Source organism: Coenobita brevimanus, chromosome 12 (genome assembly GCF_032717465.1).
Source record: "Coenobita brevimanus isolate Jiangsu-jjx chromosome 12, ASM3271746v2, whole genome shotgun sequence".
NCBI lineage: Eukaryota > Metazoa > Arthropoda > Malacostraca > Decapoda > Coenobitidae > Coenobita > Coenobita brevimanus.
Window position 1 is genome coordinate 17,397,986 of NC_136965.1, and position 17,710 is coordinate 17,415,695.

The window sequence follows — 17,710 nt, forward strand, 5'->3', positions numbered from 1 at the left end:
TGGTTAAAGCCTTCAATGACCCCTTCAGCACGAGCAGCCTTTCTAAAATTAACTATAATTGCCTATAAGCACCAGGGTTTAACTGAAAATAAGTCACCGTCTGAAAGTGTCAAGGATGAATGGTAATGCTACAGGGACGCTATATTATGGACAATGCCAGGCGGAAGAAGCACCCCTCGAGTGTCACAGAGCCTTATGTAGTGTTTTAGCTGGATACCGTAGCTGTGTGGAGGTAAGGCTAGGTGTGTCGTACCTCAGATAGCTGTGTATACTGTGTTCATAGCTAAATGGGTGTTAAACAGCTGTATATACTATTGCTGAGGCTTTTTCTTTTTTTTAATGCAAGGAAGAAGGAACCAAAGGTCAGGAACCTGCCAGATTGTTCCCTCCAAGCAAAAGCAAGATAACAGAGAGCCAATTTCAAGGTCCTCTCATTTCGAGATGCCTGGACACACTAGTTTAAAAGACTGATGGTCATGGGCAGTAGGAAATACAGACAGAGGGAGGCAGTTCCAGAGTTGACCGGTTGCGTACATGAAGAGCTGGGAGTAACGGTTAACTTTAGCATTAGATAGTTGGACAGAAAAGGAAAGAGAGTTTGTTGCTAAACGGGTGCTACGCGCCTGTCATAGTGGTGGAGGGATGCAAGCAGACAGTTCAGAGGAACAGTAGCAATAGAAAAGAGATAATGATGCAACAGAAATGCGAAGAGACAGAGGTTGAAGGGAGCCAGTAAGAGGAGGAGAGTAAATGGGGGAGGCGGTGGCTGAATCGGTAGAGAGGCGGCCTGCAGTCCTGATGGACCGAGGTTCGAATCCTGGCTGGGGCAGGGAACAGTTTAAGGATTTGAATTTCATAAAAGCAGACTTTCCTGATTTACCAGAAGACCCGCCGACATGTCATAAAAGTACCCCCGCTAATACCAATACACCAGTCCTGTATGAGACAGCCCTAGCATGTATTCAATATGGACGGTGGGTGTTAGCGCCGAAGTGGTGACATGTGGAGAGGTGTATGGTATGTAGGAGGACTACAGGCTGTGAAGCCTATGCTCAGAGTCGGACACATAAAAAAAAAAAAAAAAATGAGATGAAAAGCCTTTGACTCAACCTTGTTGGGAAGAGTTGTATTCTTCAAAGGGTGGGGGGGAACCCCTATGTAAAGTCAACATCTGTGCAGGGGTAAAGAAGACACGGAGTCGTCTTAGCACACCTAATCTCTTGGAAGCAAATTTTATGAGATGTAATACGATCTTTCCAAGATAAGTCCCGAGATAACGAAACCCCAAGTATGTTAAGGCGGACTATGTCTTAACGGTTCTATATGCTGTGGTGAGTGCTGGTGATATTCGTAATCATCTCCCTTCCACTAAGACTAGATGCAATTTTATAACAAGGAAAATCTTGTAAGTTTTCATCTTCCATTATTTACCATTACTAAAGAGAAGTAATGAGGGTGAAAGACATGTATTACAGGGCAAGAGTTAACTGTTACTCCCAGTCCTTCATTTATGCAACAAGACAGCTCTGGAACTGCCACCCTCTGTATTTCCTACTTCCTATGATCTCCAGTCTTTCAAACGCAGTGTGTCCAGACATCTCAAAATAGACGGATCTTGAATTAGGCTCCCTTTTGTATTGTTTTTGTTTTTTCTTGGAAGGAACGGTTTGCGGGCTCCTGGCCTTTGGTTCCTTCATTCTTGCATTAAATAAATGGTGTTTCTTTGTTATTGTTTGGATTTCATTGAGCTCAGAAATCATAAAACCTAATAATATCACTGTAGAAATAAAAACATCTTCTGAAGCTAATAAATAAACCAGCCTGGGGAGGAGTGGCATTTTGCTAATATTATCGTCATCATCATTATCATGGCGGTGCGTTAATGGACATTTGTGCCGGGAGGGGGTTGGTGATAGCCAATACTCTCTTCAGGCACAGAATGATCCACAGGTATACATGGCGAGTGATGAGAAGGGTGGGTGGTGAACTGAATGGGAGGAAGGCAATGATTGATTATGTGTGTGTGGATGAAAGGATGCGAAGATGTGTAATGGATGCAAGAGCTTATAGAGGTTGGGGGAGTGGACTTTCTGACCACTACTTGGTGGTGGCCAGAATCAAGATCCAAGTAAGATGGAGAAATAGAAGAAGGGAAGGACGGGAAGAAGGAGTAGTTGCAAGGAGAGTGGAAAAGTTACAAGAGGATGAGAAAAAGGCAGAATATAAGAGAGAAGTGGAGGAACGATTGGGTAAATATGAATTGGAGCAGATGGGGACTTGGAAGGTGTGTGCAGGATATTCACAGAAGAAATATGTGCAGCATGTGATGTGGTGTGTGGGATGAAGAGAAGACGGAAGGGGGTGCAAGGAACAGCATGGTGGACTGAAGAGGTGAGACAGGCTGTGGCACAAAAGAAGAAAGCATACAATGAATGGATGAGAAACAGGGGCGTGGAAGAAGTTGAGAGGCGGAAGAGAGAGTTATATGTAGAGAGGAAGAGAGAGGTGAAAAGATTAGTAAGAGAGAGTAAGAAGAGAGTGGATGAGGAATTTGGAAGGAATTTGAGTGTAAAGTGGAGGGACTGTTCTGGAAAGAGGTGAAGAGAGTAAAACAGGGTGGCAGTGAAGTTAGTAGGGGAGTGAAAGATAAAAATGGTAGATTATTAGTGGAGAAGGGAGAAAAAGTGAGCAGATGGACAGAACACTTTCAGGAATTGTTGAACATAGAGGATGGAAGTAATGCGAGTATAAGTGGTTGGGGAATGGCTGGGAGAAGGAGGGGCGTGGAAGAAGTTGAGAGGCGGAAGAGAGAGTTATATGTAGAGAGGAAGAGAGAGGTGAAAAGATTAGTAAGAGAGAGTAAGAAGAGAGTGGATGAGGAATTTGGAAGGAATTTGAGTGTAAAGTGGAGGGACTGTTTTGGAAAGAGGTGAAGAGAGTAAAACAGGGTGGCAGTGAAGTTAGTAGGGGAGTGAAAGATAAAAATGGTAGATTATTAGTGGAGAAGGGAGAAAAAGTGAGCAGATGGACAGAACACTTTCAGGAATTGTTGAACGTAGAGGATGGAAGCAATGCGAGTATAAGTGGCTGGGGAATGGCTGGGAGAAGGAGGGAGGTGAGAAGATAGGAAGAAATCAGTAGGACAGAAGTTGTGGAGGCAATGAAGAGTGTCAAATTGGGGAAAGCCCCAGGAATTGATGCAGTGTGTGGTGAAATGCTGAAGCATGGGGGAGAGATAGTAGTAGAATGGATGTGGAAGATGTGCAGATTGGCCTGGGAGGAAGGTAGAGTCCCGAAGGATTGGAAGTCAGGTATAATTATTCCCATGTACAAAGGAAAAGGGGAAAAAGAAGTGTGTGGTAATCATAGGGGCATTTGTCTTCATAGCGTAATAGGAAAGGTGTATGGTAGGATACTTATTGACAGAGTTAGGGAAAGAACAGAGGAATTAGTTGGAGAAGAACAGGGAGGCTTTAGGAAGGGAAGAGGTTGTGTAGATCAGATATTCATTCTTAGATCTTTAGTGGAAAAGTTTCTAGAGAAGGGAAAGAAGTTGTATGCGGCTTTCATGGATTTGGAGAAAGCATATGACAGGGTGGATAGACAAGGATTGTGGAAAGTATTAAGAATATATGGAGTAGATGGGAAGTTGTTGAATGCTGTGATGAGTATGTATGATGTTGCTAAGGCTGCAGTGAGTGTGGATGATAAAACTAAGTGAACTTTTCTCTTTGAAGATTGGGTTGAAACAGGGTTGTGTCATGTCTCCATGGTTGTTCAATCTGTACATGGCTGGGGTAATAAAAGAGGTACAAGGTAGGTCAGTGGATGTTGGAGTGGCCCTGGTGAGAGAGGGTAGTGTTTGGAAACTCCCTGTACGTTGGTTGCAGATGATACTGTGTTGTTGAGTGAAGACAAAGGGGAGCTGCAAGGCTTGGTGGATGAGTTTGGGAGAGTGTGTAAGAAACGGAATCTAAAGGTGAATGTAGGGAAGAGTAAAGTGATGGTCTTTGAGAGAGGTGAAGTCAGTGAATGTACAGTGAGGTTGGATGGTGAGGAAATGGAAAATGTGAGTACGTTTAAGTACTTGGGTAGTGTGATGAGTAAAGATGGAAGTTTGGAGGGCGAAGTGCTTGAAAGGGTACAACAAGGAAGAAAGATTGCTGGTTCCTTGAAAGCAGTGATATGAAACAGGGAAGTGAGCATGGAAGTGAAAAAGTTACTACATGACAGTATTGTGATACCAACTCTAACGTATGGAAGTGACGCTTGGACGTTGTTGGATGAACACAAGTCAAGAGTAAGAGCAGTGGAAATGAGTTATTTAAGAGGAGCATGTGGAGTCACATGGAGAGACAGGCTGACAAATAAGGATATAAAGGAGCATTGTGGTGTGGATATGGATGTTATGGGAAGCATTAGGTGGAACACACTGAGGTGATTTGGCCATGTGGAGAGGATGGAGTGTGAGAGACTGACGAGGAGAGTGTATGTGAGTGAGGTGGAGGGGGGGGAGAGGGAGGGGAGGCCGAGGATGAGATGGAGGGATGGGGTGGAGAGGTATACGAGAGAGGGGGGTGAGAGTTGGGAGCGGGGCAGTGAAATGGCAGGGGACAGGGCGACGTGGAGACGATTTGTTTGTGGCCACCCTGAACGGGATTGAGGCATCTGGCAATGGATAGATAGATCATTATCATCATCCGGACCTAATTTCCCACCCAAGGGCAGGGTGAGAAGTAACAACGTCCAGACAGCCCAACTTTGCCCAGTCCAATGGGCCACACTTCCATTCACTCATTATTCATGCCCACACAATCCTGGCTCTATCTGATAGGCCAAAAAACTTTCACTACATTCTGTAGTTTCACATAAACGTATAAAATTAAACTAACACCCAGTCCCATATTATCCTCTTTGAAGTACATGGACCCAGTCTACTTCCTCTGTTAATGTTACATGAATTAGGGACCCTCATTTGCCTCATGGGGATGGAACCCAAGGAAGGCCTGAACTCCTTAAGGGCTGCTTTAAGGCCTTGAACACAAGGAGAGTGCATAGGTGCGGGCTGGTGCGTGCGGGAGGTTTTGCATCACTGTAACTCATAAAAAGGTCACACTGACAGCGAGTGGGTATGGACGGGAACACAAGCCCACCTGAGGGTAAACTATATGAGCTGACAGGTAATTTTTCTCACTTTGGACGGTGCAGGCAGTGGCATTTCGACCATACCCTCTGTGTGGGATGCATCAAATACCGAGCATAACGACGAATATTTATTACAATGCAACGGATGATGACAGGACCAAAAAAGTTATTAGCGCCAGTCTTGTCTGGTCCCTGCTCATTCACTCCCTCTCGATTCTCGTGTGGACTCGATCCAAAGGTGGAAAAAAAGGTTAAGTATAGGAGGAAAGGCAACTGGAGTGAGACAGAGGGAGAGTATGAGTGCGTGGCAAGGGGAGGGGGTTAATAGGAAGGTGTTTGTGGTGGGGAGTGGTGGGCTGCGGCAGCCAGGCTCCACCTACATAACTCAGCCTCCACTACCTGAGACTACCTGGCATGGCGGACAGGCGGCAGCGGGTGAGGCGCCACACGCCCTCCCGCTGCTGTTGCTGTTACCGCTGCTGTTTGCTGCTGATGTTGGGGCTGATGGTAGTGGCGGGGCTGCTGCACGGGGGAGCTGGCGTCGTTACTCTCCGTGCTGGAGTCTTGTCCACCGCCAGGAGTGTCCGCTGCAACAAAAAAAAAAAAAATTGGATCCAGAATCACAATCAAATTTATGCCCAGTCCCCTGCCATGACTAGGATTTCCTTTCGTAAGAAGGAGAAGGAGCACAGCATCTCCCTGTGTCTCTTGTTTTTCCCGCGGAAACAAATATTACAAATATCAGGAAAATTAACAAAGATTAGAGTACAAGTGTTTTAGCAGATGCGACATGGAAAGGAAAGTACAATATCCCCCCATTGTTCTTGTTCATCCCACAGATGTAAATCATAAGTACGACAGGGGTTTAACTGCAATATTATATATATATATATATATATAATTACAGATTGATTGTGGAGACTGAATCTATCCCTTTGTTTGTTCTATAGGGCTGTCACAGTGTCGTTTCCTCTTAAAGAAATTATTCATATAAAGAAACACATTGCAATATGATGTTGTTGTTGCTCTTGCTTAATCCCGGTCTACCTGGCCGAGCTGACCGCAGGTAAGCAGCTGCCCCTGTGGGATGGTGCCACTGTTGATGCTGTGTCTGCGTTGTGGTGGTGTGTTGTGCAGTACTCCATAATGTGTGTTATGTTGTGTGGACATATTTACAATCAGGGCACGTGTCATTTGTGATTTCACCCAGCCTAAATTTAAGCTGGTAATTGAGGAGGGCCAGGTGATGTCCTGATCTAAGCCTACCCAGGTGAACTCGATCAGCTCTATTCAGGATGCCTCTGATGAGTGGGTGTTGGGAGGGGGGCGTGAAGTATAGTGGTCTGATCAAGGTGTTGCATTGCCCTGTGTGTGAACTGTATATATAGCTGTTTCTTCATTGCCAGTGTAGGAACTAGAAAGGTCTGGAGATGTAATGTTTTCCAAGAGGGTCTGGAATTGTTTGTGTGGTGACTGTTTAGTGTGTCATGTTGTGTTGTGTGGCTGTCATGTAATAACAGGGGTGCTGTGGAAAGGGGCCGACTGCTGCATAGAACCGTGTGCCCCTCATATCAGGAAGTCTTTAACAGGGAGGAGTTTAGTCTCAAAATGTATGTGAGTCGTGGGAGTGGCATTGGTGTACTGAGTGGTGATGAGAGCGATGTTACGTATGGTTTGCAAGGTGTGGTAGTGGGTGTTAGATAGGAAGGCAGCCAAAAGGGAGAGGACAGGGCGACATGGAGGCGATTTATTTATGGCTACCCCTTATGGGATTGAGGCGTCTGGCTATAGATAGATCGAAATGTTAGACAGAACTGAGCTGGTGACAATTTTCTGTGGCCAAAATGATTCATCATACTGGCTTCTACAGACTCATGAGGCTGATTGTCTAGTCCACGGGGAGAGTTGCAGAAGCGGCTTCAGGAGTTTTACAGGCGATTGTACCTCTGGGTCGGCTCTTGGGGCGGTGGTGGCGGCCCCTGGTGTCCTTCCTGGCATCCTCCGGCCACGCCCTCTGCTGGTCCTGGGCGGCGGTGGCATTCTGGATACCACTGGGCATCGATTTGGGTCGACTCCCGTACTCCCCACCACGACTGCCTCGGCTGATGTACGCGATCTCTGTTACAGCAGGACACGGAAGCGTTAGTGTGTCTGCTTCAACCTGGCAAAGTTATACACAATTTCTGGCATAGCAAGACAGAGCCTATAATGTGTCTTAGCTATGACGTACAAATTAATCCCTTCATCTTAACTTGGCCCAGATTTTCGTTCTCTTGGGGCATCTTTCACGTATCTCAGAGGCAGGGTAAGACAGCAGTAAGGCTGTGTCAGGCTCTACATCCTCTTCATGGCACTTCTTCGTGACTAGAGCCAAATCATAGAGTAAATCTATTGTTACAGCTCAGTGGCAGAATATGACAATGCTATGGCTCTACATCTTTTCCAGTGCACTTCTTCGTGATTAGCACCACGCCCTAGTATTGATCTCTTGCCTCAGCTTAGCATTCAAGGTGGAGAGATGGTAATTTTAGGCCAGGTTAAAGTGAAGGAGATATTGACTAAGTGTTTATGCATCAACAGCTGACCTGTTGTGTATCTGCCTCACCCCGCCTCACTCCTGCCTCATTCCTGCCTCACTCCTGTTTCACCCTTGCCTCATTTCTGCCTCACCCCTGCTCCATTTTTCCTTCACTTCTGCATCACCCTTATCTGTCTCCTTGTAGCTTGTTCCCTGCCTGCATCTGCCTCACTCCTTCCTCTTCTTGTATGCCTTTTACTCACATCTGCCTTACCCCTGCCTCACCCTCACCTGTTTCCTCGTACTGTGACTCCTGCCTGCATCTGCCTCACCGCTGCCTCTTCTGGTATGCCTTTTACCTATATCTGCCTCACTCCTGTCTCATCCCTGCCTCACCCTCGCCTGTCTCCTTCTAGTGTGACTCCTGCCTACATCTGCCTTACAGCTGCCTCCACCCTGCCTCACCTGTCTCCTTGTAGTGTGACTCCTGCCTACCTCAGCTCACCCCTACCTCATCTGCCTCCTTGTACTGGGGCTGGGATCGTTGCTTCACCCCTGCCTCACCTGCCTCCTTGTAGTGGGACTGGGACCGCTGCCTGGGGACCTGACCGTAGGCTGGGGACTGCTGGGGTGGATGGCGGTCACTGAGAGGATGAAGGGAAGCAGCAAGGCAGTCACGAGGGGTCATTGCGTGTAGGACAATTCGTACTTTAAGGTGTCTTCCGAACTACCCAAGCTACAAGATGCCAATACGTGGAGAGAGAGAGAGAGAGAGAGAGAGAGGTGAAGGCCTGGATGGAAAGACCTACCTATCTTACCAAATTCTTGTTTATGCAGAATAACATAAATAATTTAAATGTAATATTCCACTAAGCAAATATGATATAACACAATGAAATTATGGGGGACACTAAGGCGTTATGAGACTGAAAGACTTATCACAGAACAGCAGGGAAAGAATTAAAGCTATATTCAGTACTATGCTCAGTTCGTCTGGATAAAAGCTTGATTAATTATGACTAAAGTGTGTGTTGGTCTGTGAAGTGGAATGTTCATGTGCACATCTCCTCTACAGTTCGTACACACACACACACACACACACACACACACACACACACACACACACACACACACAGATCGATAGATAGATAGATGTGTGTGTGTGTGTGTGTGTGTGTGTGCATGATAATAGGCCTATTGTCAGTTGTGTATTCTTAAACCTCTGCAATTCAGTACTGTATTTTTTTAGTTTACCCTTGCAACAAACAGACCAGACGATTTTATGTAATTTGAGAAGGATCTATAGCTATGAAGCGGTTAATGATGGTCATATTTAACCCCTCCACCTTGAAAAGTCACTCCTAAGATTAATAAAATAGCAAGAACAGGATATGAAAACCACAGCAGCCGATTAAATGCATCAAACTGCAGTATATAATGCTAACTTGGACTCAGTGTATTGCAATAGTGTGTTGTAGATGTCGGTGGCTGAAGTTATGGTATGGTATGGTATGGTATAAGAGCTCCAATTTGCTTTCATGCTTTGGTCTTGGTCACCTAATGGCGGCTCTTCATGCTGCGCGATCTCTGGCAGTCTCCCTATTGAGTCCCTTATCCCTGAGGTCATATTCCGTGACTCAGGTCTTTTTTGGTCTGCCTCTCGCAACTATTACCTCGACGTTCACACTTCTCACCTTCTGCACCCAACTGTCATCCTCCACCCTCTCCACATGCCCAAAACATCTCAATCTAGCCCTCCTCATCCCAGCACCAATACATTGCAGTCCCATCCTTCCTCTCAACTCTTCAGTCGCAATCCACTTCATATTAGAATTACGCTCCACCCACACTCTTCCATACCTTCCCACTAATCCACACTCCCTCCCTCAATCACCTGTAACTGCACTCCTTTCCAAATTAGAATTATAGTCAAAGGTAAGTGAGTCAGAGTGAGAGTAGCGTGAACAGGTGTGAAAAGGTGTGTATCGTTGCCAAATTTATTTTTAATCTGGGACAGACTGTTATTAAGTACTTTTCAAATAACAGAGTATAAAGCCTCTATTGTTAGTTACGTTTACAGTATATTTAATTAGATGTCATTGTGTACATTCACCACAGGTTCCGTATTCAGAGACAGGCTTCAAGTTTCGGGAAACATTTTTGAATTCTGGAACTTTGCTTACTAACATCTCAGTCAGCTAAATGATATGTTTCTTGCTCTGTTTGCCGCAGTGAGAGCCATTCAATCAAAAATAAACAAATGCAGTGCTCTGAGCTTGAAATCTGCTTGTAAACCCGTAAATAGAGAAACCGTGCATTTGAGTCATTTACACTACAGGTGGCTATTTACTGCTTATATAAGGAGGGTCGGAATTTGTACCCTACTGTCTTGTCTTTGAGGGGACGGCTCAGTCTGCTGGTGTGGGAAGGACTGGTGTTTTTGTCTGCTTTTTGAAACTGCTAATCAACTATGCAGACAGTTTAGGTGAAGAGCAGACAATATAAAGTATGAAGCTGGTTGTGAGAAGCAGAAAAACAATGCATTGTAGACGCTGGTAACGCTGACTGAGCCGCACCCACAACACACGAAAATTAAGATGTGTAAATAATGCCAACTCTGCACTCTATAAGTATCTGTGTAATATAACTCTGAAATAAAGTCGACTGATTGAGTTTTAGGGAATATCTCAAGGCTCTGAAGCATGATTCCGTCCGTCATTTATATTTATTTCAATCTGTTGTTAACTTGTATACGGTATATTATTTTTTTCAGCGCAAGAAAGAAGGAACCAAAGGCCTCGAGCCCTCAAGATTGTTCCCTCCAAGAAAAACAACAAAACAAAAACAAGATATGAGAGTAAATCACAAAATAATACAGTCATGGCATAAAGTTGATTGACTGACTCTTACTATATTCTTTTCACCTTAACTTGGCCCAGATTTTCGTCCTTTTGTAGCTTACTTCATGTAAATCAAAAGCAGTTTGAGACAAGGCTGTCACTCTACATCCTTTCCATAGCACTTTTGTGACTAGCGCCATATTCTAGTGTTACTCAAGTTTTACACCCCAGCATTCAAGACGGAGAGATGGCAATTTTAGGCCAAGTTAGTGTAAAATGAGTATAGAAGAAGGCATAGGGGCGTATCGTAGGGATCCGAGGCCTCATGCTGTGTTAGATTTACTTCATTCAAACTGCTTCATGCAGTATTTAACCCCTGTGTCATATATCATCCATCCATCCATCATCCAATCCTATGCTGCCCCATTAGGAGCGTAGGAGCCCGGGGCAAGGCAAGTTGGTCCTGACATTTAAGATGAGTGACCAGCCTCACTCTTCCCTGAGTGGCATTACATGAGCAATAAACCCCAGCCATCCCTTGGATATAAACCTACAGTGGCTCAATCCGACTGCAGCGCCTTAATTACCCACTAAAACACAAGGCGCCATAATTTGGTTATATGGTTACCACCTATCTTAATAAATGGTTTCCTGGTGACAAGGAAACCATTTGGATTGTCACTCATTGCAGAGTCACCCATAGGCAGAAGGATGAGGAAAGAGTGAAGGAAAAAAGACAGAAAAGGGAGTGTAAAGTCACCCGTAGGCAGAAAGATGAGGAAAGAATGAAGGAAAGACAGAAGAGGAAGGAAGGAAGAGAGGAAAGGGCAGACACCCAAACTGTCAGTAATGTGTAAGTCCTTAAGTAATTTAGGTCAAATTTTACACGTTGCCCTCATCCGATTTTTGACTTTTCGTTAATATTTTCTAGTAGAATTGGTCATTCTAAGAATCTTTTCTTCTATGACATTTCTCTCGCAAATTGATAATAAACGAGTTAAATGCGATTTACTTCCGCCAATCACGATCAGATAGGTGGTATTTTTTTGTACTTACACCCAACTCACTGACAATAAAAGTGGCTACCTCACCTTATACTTTACGCAATTCTAAGCATTTTTTCTTCTATGACACTTCTGTCTTAAATCAACCGTTGATGAGTTGTGCAATTTATTACACATTATTTTCTATGGGAGAGAAATTTTCCCAGCCGTGGTCGGACAGTTGTGTGTGTTCGTTGGTGCGTGTTGTGTGTGTGGGTGGGTGGATAAAGCGCATGCGTGGCACATGGATCAGCCAGTCACAAAGTAGAATTTCAAATGCCCCACGCTAGGGGCTAGGGCCCGCAAGATTTGACAGTCAGTTCGTGACTGTTCGTCTCCAATAGAGATGGAAAACTCGATTCACTTTGGTGACTCGAGTTTTTATGAGTCACTCACCGAAGAGAATCGGGTAGTTGAGTCACTCGATTCACCAAGTCAGTAGCCTGGCTGCAGCAACCGTTACTTCTGCCAGCCGACTAGCCGAGCAAGTCGGTGTTGGGTGAGAGAGCGTAGCTTGCTCGCTCAACACTCGGTTAATCATTGAATGTTGCCAACTCCCTCCTATTCATTATTGACTAGCGTTTAACTATGGACCTGATGCAAGAAAATTTTAATTATCGGGGTAAAGAATGAAACACCTATATTACATAATAAAAAAATAAAAAAACTTTACTATTCCGTTAAACAAATTGAATAAATGACATATTTAGAGCAAAAATAAACATAATCCATTAAACTGTGGCAGTTAAATTCTATCTTTCTATCTATTGGCCGATGCCATTATCCTCGATGGGGTTACCAAGACTGAATCGTCTCTAAACCAACCTTTCTCCCGCCAGACATGACCTTCCTCCCACTCAAACCCACTCGCCCTCATATTCCTCCTCACTCCATCCCTCCACCTCATTCTTGGTCTCCCTACCTCTAATCCCTTACACCTCACTCTCAATCTTTCACTCTCCATACATTTCATAATATACTCTCTTTACAAATTAGCATTTAAAAAAAACAAGTTCACGGACCTTTAATGCTAGAATAAAACAGAAATGAAAAACACAGCGACCTGTTATTTAAAATCCTTCCCAATTCGTGAGTCACTAGTGACTCGGTGAGCCGGGCCTTGGCCGGGCCCCACCGCATCTGTCCGGGGTGGCCTGAGTCATGTAATTCGAGTTCTACGAAATCTTGTTCACGCTCAATAATCGAGGCTGGAACACGCTGCCTGCAAGTGGTCCTGTGCTATGAGTGGTGATGTGTGCTCACACTACTGTTCATATCCAAAGCAGTGGTGTGAACACTGAGCAATACTTATACCGCGACCGGGTACTTCAAACTCGTGAGTGGTGAGCCGGGTCGGGCCCCGCCACATTTGCCCGGAGCGGCCTGAGTCAGTCGAGTTCTAAAGTTATAAGTCACTCGTGACACTCGTGTCCATAACTCGAGGCTGAAACCCGCAGCCTGCCACGAGCTGAAGGTCTGGTCACTTGGTCAGTGATCAGCCATTGATGGTGTGGTATGAGTGGTGGTGGTGTCCTCATGCCAGGCAGTGATATGAACAGTGCACATACCACTCTCGAGTGTCAACCGAAATATAATGTTAGAATATAAACTAATACTAAGTGAACGAGTTAATGAAAACAATGACTCGATACACCCGATTCAGCGAAAGGAATCGTTCGATTTGAACGATTGACTCGCGAGTCTTACATCACTAGTCTCCAACCATGGACTGGGAATCATGCAAAATTTATTACTTCACTGCTATTTCACAGTTCTACCAGCAAGAAGATAAAACTGTTGCCTTTGTGTGATCGCATGGTGTTTTACCTTCAACAGGAACTAAGTACCCAAATCAAGGCAAAAGTCTCATTTTACGTGAGGATCAGAAAGTGTTGCACTGTCGCCCGCCACCAGTTGCCATTACAGCTACAGACGACTCTTCAGATGCAGACGACGAACTGTAAACTGCTAGGTAAATGCTTTATTTCTTATTTACACCAGGTTAGGTTAGGTTAGATGAGATCTGGTTAATGTCATGGGGGGTCTGGGGGGCGAAGCCCCCCAGTTAGGAAACGGCCAGGGCTGGGGGGTCTGGAGGGCGAAGCCCCCCCAGTTAGGAATCACGAAATCCGTAAGAAGCTTAAAATTATTTTCTTCCGAAGGATTTTAGTGTTTTTCGTTTGATTTTGATAACAGTTCCAGTAGGAAATCACTCGCTTTTGCGTTTTTCCCCCACCCAACACCCCGGTTTCCCACAGGTCCCCCAGTATTCTTGGGGGGAGGGGGAAGAACCGCAAAAAAATACGTTTCACATGATAACAGGCATCCAACCTGAGTGTCTTCTTTTGTTTTTGGTGTGATTTTTGTTGATTTGGACCAGTCCTTTCCACCGGAAGTCGCTAGGGGCGTTCAACAAAAACTAGCGACTTGCGATAGAAACGAAGGTCAAAATCGATCGAATTACACCAAAAACAACAGGAAACACTAAGGTTGGATGAAAAAATCGGATGAGGGCAACGTGTAAAAATGAGGAGTAAGTGTAAAAGTTTGGTCTTCCGGGACAAACTTTCAAATGTGAGCGGGTGAGCGGACAGAGCGCGCGCTTGTCTGTGATTGTGATTGGTGGAAGTAAATCGCGTGTAACTCGTTTATTATCAATTTGCGGGAGAAATGTCATAGAAGAAAAGATTCTTAGAATGACTAGTTCTACTAGAAAATGTTAACGAAAAGTCGAAAATCGGATGAGGGCAACGTGTAAAAATTGACCGTATTTTAATCATGGCATAAAGTCAACTGCTTGTTACCTGAAGGTGGCATAGGGGCATATCTCATAAGGATCCGACGCCTCATCCTGCGTCTTGAGGGAGGCCAGCGACCCCCTTGGCTTCTTGGTAGGGGCCGGGGAGTACAGGTGATCACAGCGGGTTAGTTCACAGTTTATGGCGTTGTCATCCTCGTCGCTGCCACCCTTCTGGTTCACACTCTCGCCCTGTCTGATGGTCGGGGATGTGGTTATTCAGGCTGATTCATCATTATCATCATCACCATCATCATCATCATCATCACCGTCATCATCATTATCTCTATCATGTTTATCATCATCATCATCATCATCATAATTATCCTTCTCCTCCTCCTCCTCCTCATCATCATCATCATCATCATCATCTTATCCCCACCTAAAGATGGGGTCACACAGGGTTCAGAAAGCAAGGAAAAAAATACAATAGACTGAGAATTCAAACAACAGGATGAACCGCAAAATGGGCCACAAATTAACGCACTCTTCGTTCAAGCCCAAGGAATCCTGACTCCACATTTTTCCTATATTTTTTCCCATACTTTTCTTGGCTTAACTTGACCTAAATTTGATAACTCTCCATCTAGAGTGCTGAGTAGTAACTAGAGACTGACACAAGCAATAAAGCTAGTCACGAAGTGTTATGAAAAGACACGCAACAGAAGGTCTCTTAACTCCGCCATTGACCTACGGAAAATTAGCTGCAAAAAGACGAAAATCTACTCGAGGTTAAGGTGAAAAATCTGTAATTAAATCTATATCTATAATTAATCTATAAATAAGATAATGTTAAAGCGTTTATATTTTGATTTTTCCATCCATAACACCGTGACGTATATGGCAAACAAGGAAAAAACAGACTGCTAGAAAAGGGAAAGAACTGCGTAGCGATAAAATACAGGAGGGAATGATTAATGTAGCAATGAAAAACAGGAAAAATATACAGTAGGAGTGAGGCATCAAAAAGAAAGTTGCTACAAAATAATGAGCTATCACGGGAGGAAGATAGCCAGCATTTTTTTTTTTTTTTCCAGCAGTTGCGATGGGAAGTGGCACGTGAAATATTTTTGAGTGTTACCATTATGAAGAACACAATGCAAGACTATGCACGTATACAGTTCGGTTGAGGAAGCTCCCAAGCACCTTTTCCTAAGCGATTTATTTCATTTATTACACCTTACTGTACCCCTGTGTTACATGAACCCTTTCAATATCGCCATACTCCGCATAAATATCGTACAAAAAGGGTATTAACCAATCATATCCAAAAATAAATCGCTAAGGAAGAGGTGCTAGGGAGCTTCTTTACCGGATGAGAGTATGAGCCAATGTGGAGGAAGAGACGCACTGAACAAGGCGAAAGAAAGTGGTAGAGAAGGAGGAACACAATATTGATTAGGAATTGAAAGTGATTTTTGGCCCGTTAATTTCCTTCTATCTCTCTGTTCTTCTATTTACAGAGCCTTTCTATTAGACGGTGTGTGTGTGTGTGTGTGTGTGTTGATCTTTTACTTGTGTGTGTGTGTGTGTGTGTGTGTATTGATCTTTTACTTCTGTGTGTGTGTGTGTGATATTTTAATGGGGTGCTTCTGGAAAGCCTAGTATTCCGCTAGATGGCTCCACTATTATGACAAACACAGTCCCCGCGCTGTTTAAAAAGCCTATTTTTCTTTGTTAAATATCTACACTGTTGTGTGAAACTGTGAATCATAGTAATGTCATATACCGTAATATAAATAATACAAATAGAACACGTATATATAATATATAACGTAGCGTGAATTGTTTATATTTATCATAAACAAAAATTAAAATATGGATGGCATGTGATGGCAACCCGCCATTTCAGTGGTCCTATATTATTTAATTTCTGCTACATTTAGTGCAAATTATGTTCTCAATACATAGTTTGTTCAGACTGTAAAATACGCCTAGTGGGTAGCTTGACTCATTCAGTCTCTATGTGGGCAGAAATTTAATGTTGAGTAAATACTGGGACTCAACATTTTGCTCACTCCCTTCACCCATGCGCATCACAAGACAGTCCCTTGTTAATTTTTTTCACGCGAGATTTGTTTTCAGAACAATCACACGAGGACTAATGCTTTAAATGATACAACTTAGACTACTTGTGGTCTGGTTAGGTTAGATAAAGCAAGGAACTGTTAATGCTTAGGGTCTGAGGGGGCAACACCACGGCCTTCTGAAACCGTGGCACACGGGTCTTGTGATGTGCATGGGTGAAGGGAGTGAGCAAAATGTTGAGTCCCAGTATTTACTCAACATTAAATTTCTGCCCACATAGAGACTGAATGAGTCAAGCTACCCACTAGGCGTAATTTACAGTCTGAACAAACTATGTATTGAGAACCTAACTTGCACTAAATGTAGCAGAAATTAAATAATATAGGACCACTGAAATGGCGGGTTGCCATCACATGCCATCAATGATATTTTAATTTTTATGATAAATATAAACAATTCACGCTTCATTATATATACGTGTTCTTTTTGTATTATTTATATTACGGTATATGATATTACTATGATTCACAGTTTCACACAAGTGTCGATATTTAACAAAGAAAAATAGGCTTTTTAAACAGCGCGGGGATGTGTTTGTCATAATAGTGGAGCCATCTAGCGGAATACTAGGCTTTGAACGAAATACTAACTTAAATTTATTAATGCCTAAATTCGCATTCAGTCAACGATTTCGACAAACCGTCCCAAATTCAGGAACGGTCAACAGTCATTTTTTGCCTGCTCTGAGAGAGGTCGGAAGGCTGGACTGAAGTCGAGAGGACGCACGCTGAGAATCTGAGATGTCAGGATCGTACTGTTGTGTTCCCCTGTGCATTAATAGGGGTGGCCATCAATTTCCTCAGGTTATGAATGATGAAATTACAAAATAAACAATTTGGATAATATAGTGTCATATACAGTATGTATATATTTCTCAAAGTGGCTAATCAATCCAGAATAGAATATATTCTCTATAATAAGTATATATAGAAAAATATATATTATATTATATATATATATATATATATATATATATATATATATATATATATATATATATATATATGTGTGTGCTTTTCACTTTCACTCACACAGTACACACTGCTTCCTACCCAGATGACTTAACACTCCCACACACACTTCATGACTGGTGTACTACAAAGACTCAGAATGGCCTCTTTTATGGTAGAACACAGTCATAACTCACACCTCACTATCAATAACATCCCCCTTGTCCCACATGCACACAAAATCTTTGGTGAAATGAAAGCACAGTAACAGAAGAATTTGGTAATATCTTGCAGCATAGACCAGTTAGAAGCTGATCTGTAAAAATATT

General features: G+C 43.5%; 1 pseudogene; it reads right to left on the minus strand.

The window, feature by feature from the left end:
- LOC145413498 (cell adhesion molecule Dscam1-like) overlaps window positions 1-17,710 on the minus strand; it is a 60,426-nt pseudogene that overhangs the window by 4,643 nt on the left and 38,073 nt on the right.